Genomic DNA, 16071 nt, shown 5'->3' with positions numbered 1-16071 from the left:
AGAGCCAACGTAACCCCACAAACCAGAGCCGACATAACCCCACTACCCACAGGCACTTTAACCACAAAATCCAGAGCCACCGTAACCCCACAAACCAGAGCCGCCATAACCCCACGAACCAGAGCCGCCATAACACCACTACCCAGAGCCGCCATAACCGCATTAATCAGAGCCACCGTAACTCCCACTACGCATTGCCACCGTAACTCTCACTACCCAGAGTCACCATAAGCCCCACTATCCATAGCCAGCGTAACCCCACTACACAGAGCCACCGTAACCCCTACTACCCAGAGCCACCATAAACCCACTACCCAGAGACACCGTAACCCCACTACGCAGGGTCAGCGTAACCCGACTACCCAGATCCACCGTAACCCCAGTACCCAGAGCCACCATAACCCCACTACCCAGAGCCACTGTAACCCCACGACCCAGAGCCACCATAATCCCACGAACCAGAACCACCGTAACCCCCACGACCCAGAGCCACCGTAAAACCACCACCCAGAGCCGATGTAACTCCCAATACCCAGAGTCACCGTAAGCCCCACTATCCATAGCCACCGTAACTCCATTATCCAGATCCATCGTAACCCCACTACCCAGAGCCACCGTAACCCTACTACACAGAGCCACCATAATCCCACGACCCAGAGCCACCATAACTCCACTATCCAGAGCCACCGTAACCCCAGCCTGTGTAGAGGCCTTTCTAGTTGGGACGTGCCTTTGTTTTTGATAATTTGAACACAGCTTAAATGTACTTATAAATACCACTGCTACTATTATTCTACGTTCTAAAAAATTCCAAATTCTGAAAGTGACTGGTCCACAGGATGTCGGATAAACGATTGAGCACCTGGAGACAGAAAGAATAAAGAGTTAGAGAAGAGAAATCAAACTATTATATAAACACAATATCGTAACAGTCAAATGACAACAAGGTCGTAAAAACATCAACAATTATAACATATGGCGAATTGTAAAAAGTAACAAAATTATATAATACGACAAATTCTATCCTCTCCCCTTCTGACCCACCGTAACCCGACTACCCAGAGCCACCATAACCTCACGACCCAGAGCCACCATAACTCCACTACACAGAGCTGCCGTAACCCCACCATCCAGAGCCGCCGTAGCCCCAACACCAAGAGCTGCCCTAACCCCACGACGCAGAGCCTCCGTAACCGCACGACCCAGATCTGCCGTAACCACACTATCCAGAACTGCCTAACCCCACTACTAAGAACCGCCGTAACCCCACTACCCAAACCTCCGTAACCCCACTACCCAGAGCCGCTGTAACCCAACCACCCAGAGCTACCGTAACCCCAATACCTTGAGGCACCGTAACCACCACTACCCAGAGCCACCGTAACCACACTACCCAGAGGCACCGTAACACCACTACCTAAAGCCACCGTAACCCCCACTACCCAGAACCAGTGTAACCCCACTACCCAGAATCACCGTAACCCCACGACCCTGAGCCACAGTAACCTCACTACCCAGAGACAACATAACCCCACTAACCAGAGCCACCGTAAAACCACTACCCAGAGCTGCTATAACTCCGTAAACCCAGTAGCCAGAGCCGCCGTAAACCCACTAGCCAGAGCCACCGTAACCCCCAAACCCAGAGTCACCGTAACCCCACTACCCAGAGCCACCGTAACCCCCACTACCCAGAGCCACCGTAACCCCACTACCCAGAGCCACCGTAACCCAACTACGCAGGGTCAGAATAACCCGACTACCCAGATCCACCGTAACCCACTACCCAGAGCCACCATAACCCCACTAGCCAGTGCCACTGTAATCCCACGACCCAGAACCACCGTAACCCCCACCACCCAGAGCCACCGTAACCCCACTACACAGAGCCACCGTAACCCCCTCTACCCAGAGCCACCGTAAGCCCACTACACAGACCCACCATAACCCAACTACGCAGGGTCAGCGTAACCTGACTACCCAGATCCACTGTAACCCCCACTACCCAGATCCACCGTAACGGCACCACCCAGTGCCACTGTAATCCCACGACCCAGAACCATCGTAACCCCCACGACCCAGAGCCTTCGTAAATCCCACTACCCAGAGTCACCGTAACCCCACTACCCAGAGCCACCGTAACTCCCACTACCCAGAGTCACCGTAACCCCACTACCCTGAACCACCGTAACCCCACTACCCATTCCCACCATATCTCTCATTACCCAGAGTCACCGTAACCCCCACTATCCATAGCCACCATAACCCCACTACCCAGAGCCACCGTAACCCTACTACCCAGAGCCACCATAACCACACTACACAGAGCTACCGTAACCTCACTACATAGAGCCATCGTAACCCTCACAAACCAGAGCCACCGTAAACACACAACCCAGAGCCACCGTTACGCCACGACCTTCAGCCACCGTAACCCCCACTACACAGAACCAGCGTAACCCCACTACCTCGAATCACCGTAACCCCACGACCCTGAGCTACCGTAACCTCATTACCCAGAGCCAACATAACCCCACTACCCAGAACCACTGTAAAACCACTACCCAGAGCCGCTATCACTCCGTAAACCCACTACCCAGAGCCGCCGTAACCCCACGAACTAGAGACGCCGTAACGCCACGAGCCAGAGCTGCCAAAACCCCACCTCCCAGAGTCGCCGTAACCCCACCTCCCAGTGCTGCCGTAACCCCACTACCCAGAGCCGCCATAACCGCATTAATCAGAGCCGCCGTAACCCCACTAACCACAGGCACTTTAACCACAAAATCCAGAGCCGCCGTAACCCCATGACCCAGAGCCGACGTAACCTCACGACCCAGAGTCGCCGTAACCGCACCATCCAGAGCCACCGTAACCCCACTACCCAGAGCCACCGTAACCCCCACTACCCAGAGCCTCCGTAACCCCACTACCCAGAGCCACCGTAACCCAACTACGCAGGGCCAGCGTAACCCGACTACCCAGATCCACCATAACCCACTACCCAGAGCCACCATAACCCCACTACCCAGAGCCACCGTAACCCTACTACCCAGAGCCGCTGTAACTCCGTAACGCCACTAGCCAGATCCGCCGTAAATCCACTAGCCAGAGCTGCCGTAACCTCTCTACACAGAGACACCGTAATCCCACTACCAAGAGCCGCCGTAACCCCACTACCCAGAGCCGCCGTAACTCCACTACCCAGAGCCGTCGTAACCCCACTACCCAGAGATGCCTTAACTACACTACCCAGAGCCACCGTAACCCCACTACCCAGAACCAATGTAACCCCACTACCTAGAGCCGCCAGAACCCCACTACCCAGAGCCGCCTTAACCCCACTACCCAGAGCCGCTGTAACCCCACTACCCAGAGCCGCCGTAAGCCCAATACCCAGAGCTGTCGTAACCCCAATACCCAGAGCCGCTGTACCCCACTACCCAGAGCCGCCTTAACCCCACTACCCAGAGCCACCGTAACTCTACAACGCAGAGCCACCATAACTCCACTACACAAGGCCGCCGTAACCCCACTACCCAGAGCCTCCGTAACCCCACTACCCAAAGCCACCGTAACCCCACTACCCAGAATCACCGTAACCCCACTACCTAGAGCCGCCATAACCCCACTACCAAGAGCCGCCTTAACCCCACTACCCAGACCCGCCATAACCCCACAACCCAGAGCCGCCATAGCCCCACTACCCAGAGCCGCCATAACCCCAATACCCTGAGCTGGCATAACCCCAATACCCAGAGCCGACATACCCCACTACCCAGAGCCGCCTTAACCCCACTACCCAGAGCCACTGTGACTCTACTACCCAGAGCCACCGTAACTCCACTACACAGAGACGCCGTAAACCCATTACCCAGAGCCACCGAACCCCCACTACCCAGAGCCACAGTAATCCCACTACCCAGAGCCACCATAACCCCACTACCCAGAACCACTTGATCCCCATTACCCAGAATAACCGTAACCCCACTACCCAGAGCCACTGTATCCCGATTACCCAGAATCACAGTAATCCCACTACACAGAGCCACTGTAACCCCACGACCCAGAGCCGCCGTAACCCCAGGACCCAGAGCCACAGTAACCACCACGACCCACAGCCACCGTCACCCCCACTTCCCAGAGCCACCGTAACCCCTACTTCCCAGAGCCACCGTAATTCCACTACCCAGAGCCGCCATAACCCCACGAACCAGAGCCGACATAACCCCACTACCCACAGGCACTTTAACCACAAAATCCAGAGCCACCGTAACCCCACAAACCAGAGCCGCCATAACCCCACGAACCAGAGCCGCCATAACACCACTACCCAGAGCCGCCATAACCGCATTAATCAGAGCCACCGTAACTCCCACTACGCATTGCCACCGTAACCCCTACTACCCAGAGCCACCGTAAACCCACTACCCAGAGACACCGTAACCCCACTACGCAGGGTCAGCGTAACCCGACTACCCAGATCCACCGTAACCCCAGTACCCAGAGCCACCATAACCCCACTACCCAGAGCCACTGTAACCCCACGACCCAGAGCCACCATAATCCCACGAACCAGAACCACCGTAACCCCCACGACCCAGAGCCACCGTAAAACCACCACCCAGAGCCGATGTAACTCCCAATACCCAGAGTCACCGTAAGCCCCACTATCCATAGCCACCGTAACTCCATTATCCAGATCCATCGTAACCCCACTACCCAGAGCCACCGTAACCCTACTACACAGAGCCACCATAATCCCACGACCCAGAGCCACCATAACTCCACTATCCAGAGCCACCGTAACCCCAGCCTGTGTAGAGGCCTTTCTAGTTGGGACGTGCCTTTGTTTTTGATAATTTGAACACAGCTTAAATGTACTTATAAATACCACTGCTACTATTATTCTACGTTCTAAAAAATTCCAAATTCTGAAAGTGACTGGTCCACAGGATGTCGGATAAACGATTGAGCACCTGGAGACAGAAAGAATAAAGAGTTAGAGAAGAGAAATCAAACTATTATATAAACACAATATCGTAACAGTCAAATGACAACAAGGTCGTAAAAACATCAACAATTATAACATATGGCGAATTGTAAAAAGTAACAAAATTATATAATACGACAAATTCTATCCTCTCCCCTTCTGAGCCACCGTAACCCGACTACCCAGAGCCACCATAACCTCACGACCCAGAGCCACCATAACTCCACTACACAGAGCTGCCGTAACCCCACCACCCAGAGGCGCCGTAACCTCACCACCAAGAGCCGCGGTAAACCCACCATCCAGAGCCGCCGTAGCCCCAACACCAAGAGCTGCCCTAACCCCACGACGCAGAGCCTCCGTAACCGCACGACCCAGATCTGCCGTAACAACACTATCCAGAACCGCCTAACCCCACTACCCAAACCTCCGTAACCTCACTACCCAGAGCCGCCGTAACCCAACCACGAAGAGCTACCGTAACCCCACTACCTTGAGGCACCGTAACCCCCACTACCCAGAGCCACCGTAACCACACTACCCAGAGGCACCGTAACACCACTACCTAAAGCCACCGTAACCCCCACTACCCAGAACCAGTGTAACCCCACTACCCAGAATCACCGTAACCCCACGACCCTGAGCCACAGTAACCTCACTACCCAGAGACAACATAACCCCACTAACCAGAGCCACCGTAAAACCACTACCCAGAGCTGCTATAACTCCGTAAACCCAGTAGCCAGAGCCGCCGTAAACCCACTAGCCAGAGCTGCCGTAACCACTCTATCCAGAGCCGCCGTAACCCCACGACCCAGAGCCACCGTAACCCCCAAACCCAGAGTCACCGTAACCCCACTACCCAGAGCCACTGTAACTCCACGACACAGAGCCACTATAATCCCATGACCCAGAAGCACCATAAACCCCACGAACTAGAGCCACCGTAAGCCCACTACCAAGTCCCACCGTATGGCGCCACTGGGTCGTGGGTTTATGGTGGCTCTGGGAAGTGGGAGTTACGGTGACTCTGGGTTGAGGGGTTACGGTGGCTCTGGGTAGTGGAGTTACAGTGGCTCTGGATAGTGGGGTTACGGTGACTCTGGGTTTGGGGGTTACGGTGGCTCTGGGTCGTGGGGTTACAGAGGCTCTTTGTAGAGTGGTTACGGCAGCTCTGGCTAGTGGGTTTACGGCGGCTCTGGCTACTGGGTTTACGGAGTTATAGCAGCTCTGGGTGGTGGTTTTACGGTGGCTCTGGTTAGTGGGGTTATGTTGTCTCTGGGTAGTGAGGTTACGGTGGCTCAGGGTCGTGGGGTTACGGTGATTCTGGGTAGTGGGGTTACACTGGTTCTGGGTAGTGGGGGTTACGGTGGCTTTAGGTAGTGGTGTTACGGTGCCTCTGGGTAGTGTGGTTACGGTGGCTCTGGGTAGTGGGGGTTACGGTGGCTCTAGGTAGTGGGGTTACGGTAGCTCTGGGTGGTTGGGTTACGGCGGTTCTTAGTAGTGGGGTTAGGCGGTTCTGGATAGTGTGGTTACGGCAGATCTGGGTCGTGCGGTTACGGAGGCTCTGCGTCGTGGGGTTACAGCAGCTCTTGGTGTTGGGGCTACGGCGGCTCTGGATGGTGGGTTTACCGCGGCTCTTGGTGGTGAGGTTACGGCGCCACTGTGTGATGGGGTTATGGCGCCTCTGGGTGGTGGGGTTACGGCAGCTCTGTGTAGTGGAGTTATGGTGGCTCTGGGTCGTGGGGTTATGGTGGCTCTGGGTCATGGGGTTACAGCGGCTCTGGGTAGTGGGGTTACTGCGGCTCTGGGAAGTGGGGTTACGGCGGCACTGGCTAGTGGGGTAACGGCGGCTCTGGGTAGTGGGGTCACGGTGGCTCTGGGTAGTGGGGTTACAGCGGATGTGGGTAGTGGGTTTACGCTGGCTCTGGGTAGTGGGGTTACGGCGGCACTGGCTAGTGGGTGTACGGCCGCTCTGGGTCGTGGGTTTACGGCGGCTCTGGTTCGAGGGTTATGGCGGCTCTGGGTCGAGGTGTTACGGCAGCGTGGGGTCGTTGGGTTACGGTGGATCTGGGCCATGTGGTTACGGCGGCTCTGTTTCATGGGGTTACGGTGGCTCTGGTTAGTGGGGTTACGGTGGCTCTGGGTAGTGGGGTTACAGCGGCTCTGGGTACTGGTGTTACAGCGGCTCTGGTTAGTGGGGTTACGGTGGCTCTGGGTAGTGGGGTAACAGCGGCTCTGGGTACTGGTGTTACGGCGGCTCTGGTTAGAGGGGTTACAGCGGCTCTGGGTAGTGGGGTTACGACGGTTCTGGGTAGTGTGGTTATGGTGGTTCTGAGTAGTGGGGTTGCGGTGGCTCTGGGTAGTGGGGTTACGGCGGCTCTGGGTTGTGGGGTTACAGCGGATGTGGGTAGTGGGTTTACGCTGGCTCAGCGTAGTGAGTTTATGGTGGCTCTAGGTAGTGGGCTTGCGGCGTCTCTGAGTCATAGGGTTAAGGCGACTCTGGGTAGTGGGGTTAAGGCGGCACTGGCTAGTGGGGGGACGGCGGCTCTGGGTCGTGGGTTTACAGCGGGTCTGCTTCGAGGGGTTATGGCGGCTCTGGGTCGAGGTGTTACGGCAGCGTGGGTCGTGGGTTTATGGTGGCTCTGGGTTGTGAGGCTTACGGTGGCTCTGGGTAGTGGGGGTTATGGTCGCTCTGGGAAATGGGGTTACGGCGGCTCTGGGTCGTGGGCCACCGAAACCCTACTACCCATGCAAGCGTAACCCCACTACCCAGAATCACCATAACCCCACTACCCAGAGCTGCCGTAACGCCACTACCCAGAGCCGCCGTAATCCCACGACACTGAGCCACCGTAACCTCACTACCCAGAGCAAACATAACCCCACAACCCAGAGCCACCGTAAAACGACTACCCAGAGCCGCTGTAACTCCATAACGTCACTAGCCAGAGCCGCCGTAAATCCACTAGCCAGAACTGCCGTAACCTCTCTATCCAGAGCCACCGTAACCCCACTATCCAGAGCCACCGTAACCCCACTACCCAGAGCCACCGTAACCCCACGACCCAGAGCCACGGTAACCGCCACTACCCACAGCCACCGTAATCCCAACTTCCCAGAGCCACCGTAACCCCTACTTCCCAGAGCCACCGTAATCCCACTACCCAGAGCCACCGTAACCACACTACCCAGAGCCGCCGTAACCACACTACCAAGAGCCGCCATAACCCAACTACCCAGAGTCACCGTAACCCCACTACCCAGAGCCGCCGTAACCACACTACCCAGTGCCGCCGTAACCCCAATACCCAGTGCCGCGCAACCGCACGATCCAAACCTGCCATAACCCCAGCACCCTGAGCCGCAGTAACCCCACAAACCAGAGCCGCCATAACAACACTACCCAGAGCCACCGTAAAACCACTACCCAGAGCCGCTGTAACTCCATAACGTCACTAGCCAGAGCTGCCGTAAATCCACTAGCCAGAGCTGCCGTAACCTCTCTACCCAGAGCCACCGTAACCCCAATACCCATAGCCGCCGTAACCCCACTACCTAGAGCTGCCATTACTCCACTACCCAGAGGCGTCGTAACCACACTACCCAGAGATGCCTTAACCTCACTACCCAGAGCCACCGTAACCCCACTACCCAGAGCCAACGTAACCCCACTACCTTGAGCCGCCATAACCCCAATACCCAGAGCCGCCTTAACCCCACTACCCAGAGCCACCGTAACCCCACTACCCAGAACCGCCATAACCCCAATACACAGAGCTGCCGTAACCCCAATACCCAGAGCAGCCTTAACCCCACTACCCAGAGCCACCGTGACTCTACTACCCAGAGCCACCGTAACTCCACTACACAGAGTCGCCGTAACCCCACTACCCAGAGCCAACGAACCCCCACTACCCAGAGCCACCGTAACCCCTACTTACCAGAGCCACAGTAATCCCACTACCCAGAGCCACTTGATCCCCATTACCCAGAATCACCGTAACCCCACTACCCAGAGCCACTGTAAGACTACTACCCAGAGCCACCGTAACCCCACTACCCAAAGCCTCCGTAACCCCCACTACCCAGAGCCACCGTAATCCCACTACCCAGAGCCACCGTAACCCCTACTTCCCACAGCCACCGTAACCCCTACTTCCCAGAGCCACCGTAATCCCACTACCCAGAGCCACCGTAACCCCCACTACCCAGAGCCACCGTAATCCCACTACCCAGAGCCACCGTAACCTCTACTTCCCACAGCCACCGTAACCCCTACTTCCCAGACCCACCGTAATCCCACTACCCAGAGCCACCGTAACCCCACTACCCAGAGCCGCCTTAACCCCACTACCCAGAGCTGCCGTAACCTCACTACCCAGAGCCGCCATAACCGCATTAATCAGACCCGCCGTAACCCCACTACCCACAGGCACTTTAACAACACATTCCAGAGCCGCCATAACCCCAATACCCAGAGCCGCCTTAACGCCACTACCCAGAGCCACAATAACCCCACTACCCAGAACGGCCATAACCCCACTACCCAGAGCTGCCGTAACCTCACTACCCAGAGCCGCCATAACCGCATTAATCAGACCCGCCGTAACCCCACTACCCACAGGCACTTTAACAACACAATCCAGAGCCGCCGTAACCCCACGACCCAAAGCCGCAGTAACCCCACGACCCAGAGTCGCCGTAACTGCACTATCCAGAGCTGCCGTAACCGCAAATCCAGAGCCACCTTAAAACCACTACCCAGGGCCGCTGTAACTCCGTAAACCCACTAGCCTGAGCCGCCGTAAATCCACTAGCCAGAGCTGCCGTAACCTCTCTACCCTGAGACGACGTAACCCCACTACCCAGCGCCGCCGTAACCCCACTACCCAGAGCCGCCGTAACTCCACTAGCCAGAGCCGTCGTAACCCCACTACCCAGAGCCGCCTTAACCCCACTACCCAGAGCCGCCGTAACCCCACTACCCAGAGCCGCCATAACCCCACTACCCAGAGCAGCCATAACCCCAATACACAGAGCCGCCTTAACCCCACTACCCAGAGCCGCCGTAACCCCACTACCCAGAGCCGCATAACCCCACTACCCAGAGCCACCATAACCCCAATACCTTGAAGTGCCGTAACCCCAATACCCAGAGCCGACGTACCCCACTACCCTGAGCCGCATTAACCCCACTACCCAGAGCCACCGTGACTCTACTACCAAGAGCCACCGTAACCCCACTACCCAGAGCCGCCGTAACCCCACTACCCAGAGCCGCCATAACCCCAATACACAGAGCCACCGTAACCCCACTTCCCAGACCCACCATAACCCCACTACCCAGAACCACTTGATCCCCATTACCCAGAATCACCGTAACCCCACTACCTAGAGCCACTGTATCCCGATTACCCAGATCACAGTAATCCCACTACACAGAGCCACTGTTACCCCACGACTCAGAGCCGCCGTAACCCCAAGACCCAGAGCCACGGTAACCGCCACTACCCACAGCCACCGTAACCCCTATATCCCAGAGCAACCGTAACCCCTACTTCCCAGAGCCACCGTAATCCCACTACCCAGAGCCACCGTAACCACACTACCCAGAGCCGCCGTAACCACACTACCCTGAGCCGCCGTAACCACACTACCCAGAGCCGCCATAACCCAACTACCCAGAGTCACCGTAACCCCACTACCCAGAGCCGCCGTAACCACACTACCCAGTGCCGCCGTAACCCCAATACCCAGTGCCGCGCAACCGCACGATCCAGACCTGCCATAACCCCAGCACCCTGAGCCGCAGTAACCCCACAAACCAGAGCCGCCATAACAACACTACCCAGAGCCACCGTAAAACCACTACCCAGAGCCGCTGTAACTCCATAACGTCACTAGCCAGAGTCGCCGTAAATCCACTAGCCAGAGCTGCCGTAACCTCTCTACCCAGAGCCACCGTAACCCCACTACCCATAGCCGCCGTAACCCCACTACCTAGAGCTGCCATTACTCCACTACCCAGAGGCGTCGTAACCCCACTACCCAGAGATGCCTTAACCTCACTACCCAGAGCCACCGTAACACCACTACCCAGAGTCGCCGTAACCCCACTACCTAGAGCTGCCGTAACCTCACTACCCAGAGCCGCCATAACAGCATTAATCAGACCCGCCGTAACCCCACTACCCACAGGCACTTTAACAACACATTCCAGAGCCGCCATAACCCCAATACCCAGAGCTGCCGTAACCCCAATACCCAGAGCCGCCTTAACCCCTCTACCCAGAGCCACCGTAACCCCACTACCCAGAGCCGCTGTAACCCCACGAACCAGAGCCGCCGTAACCCCACTACCCAGAGCTGCCGTAACCTCACTACCCAGAGCCGCCATAACCGCATTAATCAGACCCGCCGTAACCCCACTACCCACAGGCACTTTAACAACACAATCCAGAGCCGCCGTAACCCCACGACCCAAAGCCGCAGTAACCCCACGACCCAGAGTCGCCGTAACTGCACTATCCAGAGCTGCCGTAACCGCACATCCAGAGCCACCGTAAAACCACTACCCAGGGCCGCTGTAACTCCATAAACCCACAAGCCTGAGCCGCCGTAAATCCACTAGCCAGAGCTGCCGTAACCTCTCTACCCTGAGAAGCCGTTACCCACTACCCAGCGCCGCCGTAACCCCACTACCCAGAGCCGCCGTAAGTCCACTAGCCAGAGCCGTCGTAACCCCACTACCCAGAGCCGCCTTAACCCCACTACCCAGAGCCGCCATAACCCCACTACCCAGAGCCGCCATAACCCCACTACCCAGAGCAGCCATAACCCCAATACACAGAGCCGCCTTAACCCCACTACCCAGAGCCGCCGTAACCCCACTACCCAGAGCCGCATAACCCCACTACCCAGAGCCACCATAACCCCAATACCTTGAGCTGCCGTAACCCCAATACCCAGAGCCGACGTACCCCACTACCCTGAGCCGCATTAACCCCACTACCCAGAGCCACCGTGACTCTACTACCCAGAGCCACCGTAACCCCACTACCCAGAGCCGCCGTAACCCCACTACCCAGTGCCGCCATAAACCCACTACCCAGAGCCGCCATAACCCCAATACACAGAGCTGCCGTAACCCCAATACCCAGAGCTGCCTTAACCCCACTACCCAGAGCCACCGTGACTCTACTACCCAGAGCCACCGTAACTCCACTACACAGAGACGCCGTAACCCCACTACCCAGAGCCACCGAACCCCCACTACCCAGACCCACCATAACCCCACTACCCAGAACCACTTGATCCCCATTACCCAGAATCACCGTAACCCCACTACCCAGAGCCACGGTAAGACTACTACACAGAGTCACCGTAACCCCACTACCCAAAGCCTCCGTAACCCCCACTACCCAGAGCCACCGTAACCTCACTACCCAGAGCCACTGTATCCCGATTACCCAGAATCACAGTAATCCCACTACCCAGAGACGCCGTAACCCCACTACCCAGCGCCGCCGTAACCCCACTACCCAGAGCCGCCTTAACCCCACTACCCAGAGCCGTCGTAACCCCACTACCCAGAGATGCCTTAACCTCACTACCCAGAGCCACCGTAACCCCACTACCCAGAGCCACCGTAACCCCACTACCTAGAGCCGCCATAACCCCACGACTCAGAGCCGCCGTACCACCACGAGCCAGAGCTGCCGAAACACCACCTCCCAGAGTCGCCGTAACCCCACTACCCAGAGCTGCCGTAACCCCACATCCAGAGCCACTGTATCCTGATTACCCAGAATCACAGTAATCCCACGACACAGAGCCACTGTAACCACACGATCCAGAGCCGCCGTAACCCCACAACCCAAAGCCGCCGTAACCCCACGACCCAGAGTCGCCGTAACTACACTATCCAGAGCTACCGTAACCCCACATCCAGAGCCACCGTAAAACCACTACCCAGGGCCGCTGGAACTCCGTACCCGTAAATTCACTAGCCAGAGCTGCCGTAACCTCTCTTCCCAGAGACGCCGTAACCCCACTACCCAGCGCCGCCGTAACCCCACTACCCAGAGCCGCCGTAACTCCACTAGACAGAGCCGTCGTAACCCCACTACCCAGAGATGCCTTAACCTCACTACCCAGAGCCACCGTACCCCACTACCCAGAGCCACCGTAACCCCACTACCTAGAGCCGCCATAACCCCACTACCCAGAGCCGCCTTAACCCCACTACCCAGAGCTGCCGTAACTCCACTATCCAGAGCCGTCATATCCCCAATACCTTGAATTGCCGTAACCCCAATACCCAAAGCCGACGTACCCCACTACCCAGAGCCGCATTAACCCTACTACCCAGAGCCACCGTGACTCTACTACCCAGAGCCACCGTAACTCCACTACACAGAGATGCCGTAAACCCACTACCCAGAACCACTTGATCCCCATTACCCCACTACCCAGAGCCACGGTAACACCACTACCAAGAGGCACCGTAACCCCACCACCCAGAGCCACTGTATCCTGATTACCCAGAATCACAGTAATCCCACGACACAGAGCCACTGTAACCACACGATCCAGAGCCGCCGTAACCCGAAGACCCAGAGCCGCCGTAACCCCACGACCCAGAACCACGGTAACCCCCACTACCCACAGCCACCGTAACCCCCACTACCCACAGCCACCGTAACCCCCACTTCCCAGACCCACCATAACCCCACTACCCAGAGCCGCCGTATCCACACTACCAAGAGCCGCCATAATCCAACTACCCAGAGTCACCGTAACCCCACTACCCAGAGCAGCCCTAACCACACTCCCCAGTGCCGCCATAACCCCACTACCCAGTGCCGCATAACCGCACGATCCAGACCTGCCATAACCCCAGCACCCTGAGCTGCTGTAACCCCACGAACCAGAGCCGCCATAACACCACGACCCAGAGCCGCCGAAACCCAACCTCCCAGATTCGCCTTAACCCCACTACCCAGAGCTGCCGTAACCCCACTACCCAGAGCCGCCATAACCGCATTAATCAGATCCGCCGTAACCCCACTACCCACAGGCACTTTAACCACACAATCCAGAGCCGCCGTAACTCCACGACCCAAAGCCGCCGTAAACCCACGACCCAGAGTCGCCGTAACCGCACTATCCAGAGCCACCGTAACACCACTACCCAGAGACACCGTAACCCCACTACCCAGAGCCACCGTAACACCACTACCCAGAGCCACCGTTAACCCCACCACCCAGAGTCGCCGTAATACCACCATTCAGAGCCGCCATAACCGCCGTAAAAAGACCACCCAGTCACTGTATCCCCACTACCCAGAATCACCGTAAACCCACTACCCAGAGCCATCGTAACAACAGTACCCAGAGCCACCGTAACCCCCACTACCCAGATCCACCGTAACGCCACCACCCAGAGCCACCGTAACCCCACCACCAAGAGGCGCCGTAACCCCACCATCCAGAGCTGCCGTAACACCACCACCTAGAGCACCCGTAACCCCACTACCCAGAGCCACCGTAACCCCCACTACCCAGAGCCGCCGTAAGCCCACTACCCAGACCCACCATAACCCAACTACGCAGGGTCAGCGTAACCCGACTACCCAGATCCACCGTAACCCCCACTACCCAGATCCACCGTAATGGCTCCACCCAGAGCCACTGTAATCCCACGACCCAGATCCACCGTAACCCCCATGACCCAGAGCCATCGTAACTCCCACTACCCAGAGTCACCGTAACCCCACTACCCAGAGCCACCCTAACTCCCACTACCCAAAGTCACCGTAACCCCACTACCCAGACCCACCGTAACCCCACTACCCATTCCCACCATATCTCTCACTATCCAGAGTCACCGTAACCCCCACTATCCATAGCCACCATAACCCCACTACCCAGAGCCACCGTAAACACACAACCCAGAGCCACCGTTACACCACGACCTTCAGCCACCGTAACCCCCACTACACAGAACCAGCGTAACCCCACTACCTAGAATCACTGTAACCCCATGACCCTGAGCTACCGTAACCTCATTACCCAGAGCCAACATAACCCCACTACACAGAACCACTGCAAAACCACTACCCAGAGCCGCTATCACTCCGTAAACCCACTACCCAGAGCCGCCGTAACCCCACGAACCAGAGACGTTGTAACATCACGAGCCAGAGCTGCCGAAACCCCACCTCCCAGAGTCGCCGTAAACCCATCTCCCAGACCCACCGTAACCCCACAACCCAGAGCCACCGTAACCCCCACTACCCAGAGCCACCGTAACCCCACTACCCAGAGCCACCGTATCCCCCACTACCCAGAGCCACCGTAACCCCACTACCCAGAGCCACCGTAACCCAACTACGCAGGGTCAGCATAACCCGACTACCCAGATCCACCGTAACCCACTACCCAGAGCCACCATAACCCCACTACCCAGAGCCACTGTAATCCCACGACCCAGAACCACCGTAACCCCCACCACCCAGAGCCACCGTAACTCCCACTACCCAGAGTTACCGTAACCCCACTACCCAGAGCCACCGTAACCCCACTACACAGAGCCAACATAACCCCTCCCAGTGTAGAGGCCTTTCTAGTTGGGACGTGCCTTTGTTTTTGATAATTTGAACACAGCTTAAATGTACTTATAAATACCACTGCTACTATTATTCTACGTTCTAAAAAAATCCAAATTCTGAAAGTGACTGGTCCACAGGATGTCGGATAAACGATTGAGCACCTGGAGACAGAAAGAAGAAAGAGTTAGAGAAGAGAAATCAAACTATTGTATAAACACAATATCGTAACAGTCAAATGACAACAAGGTCGTAAAAACATCAACAATTATAACATATGGCGAATTGTAAAAAGTAACAAAATTATATAATACGACAAATTCTATCCTCTCCCCTTCTGAGCCACCGTAACCCGACTACCCAGAGCCACCATAACCCCACGACCCAGAGCCACCATAATCCCATAACCCAGAGCCACCATAACTCCACTACACAGAGCTGCCGTAACCCGACTACCCAGAGCCA

At 56.7% G+C, this 16071-nt stretch overlaps 1 long non-coding RNA gene across 2 annotated transcripts; it reads right to left on the bottom strand.

Annotated features, from left to right (window-relative positions):
- Positions 1-735: 735 nt before the first annotated feature.
- On the bottom strand, positions 736-15765 carry LOC138746334 (uncharacterized). Of its 2 annotated transcripts, none has more exons than XR_011346872.1 (3): positions 15686-15765; positions 4895-4979; positions 736-862 (listed from the first exon to the last, which is right to left on the bottom strand). It is a non-coding gene; the product is annotated as an uncharacterized lncRNA (long non-coding RNA). The 2 variants fall into 2 exon arrangements; XR_011346873.1 differs by having other exon boundaries at positions 4915-4979.
- Between the last annotated feature and the right edge of the window lie 306 nt (positions 15766-16071).

This window comes from Narcine bancroftii, chromosome 11, assembly GCF_036971445.1.
Source record: "Narcine bancroftii isolate sNarBan1 chromosome 11, sNarBan1.hap1, whole genome shotgun sequence".
In the NCBI taxonomy this organism is placed as follows: domain Eukaryota; kingdom Metazoa; phylum Chordata; class Chondrichthyes; order Torpediniformes; family Narcinidae; genus Narcine; species Narcine bancroftii.
This window is presented reverse-complemented; position numbering and strand designations above follow the sequence as displayed.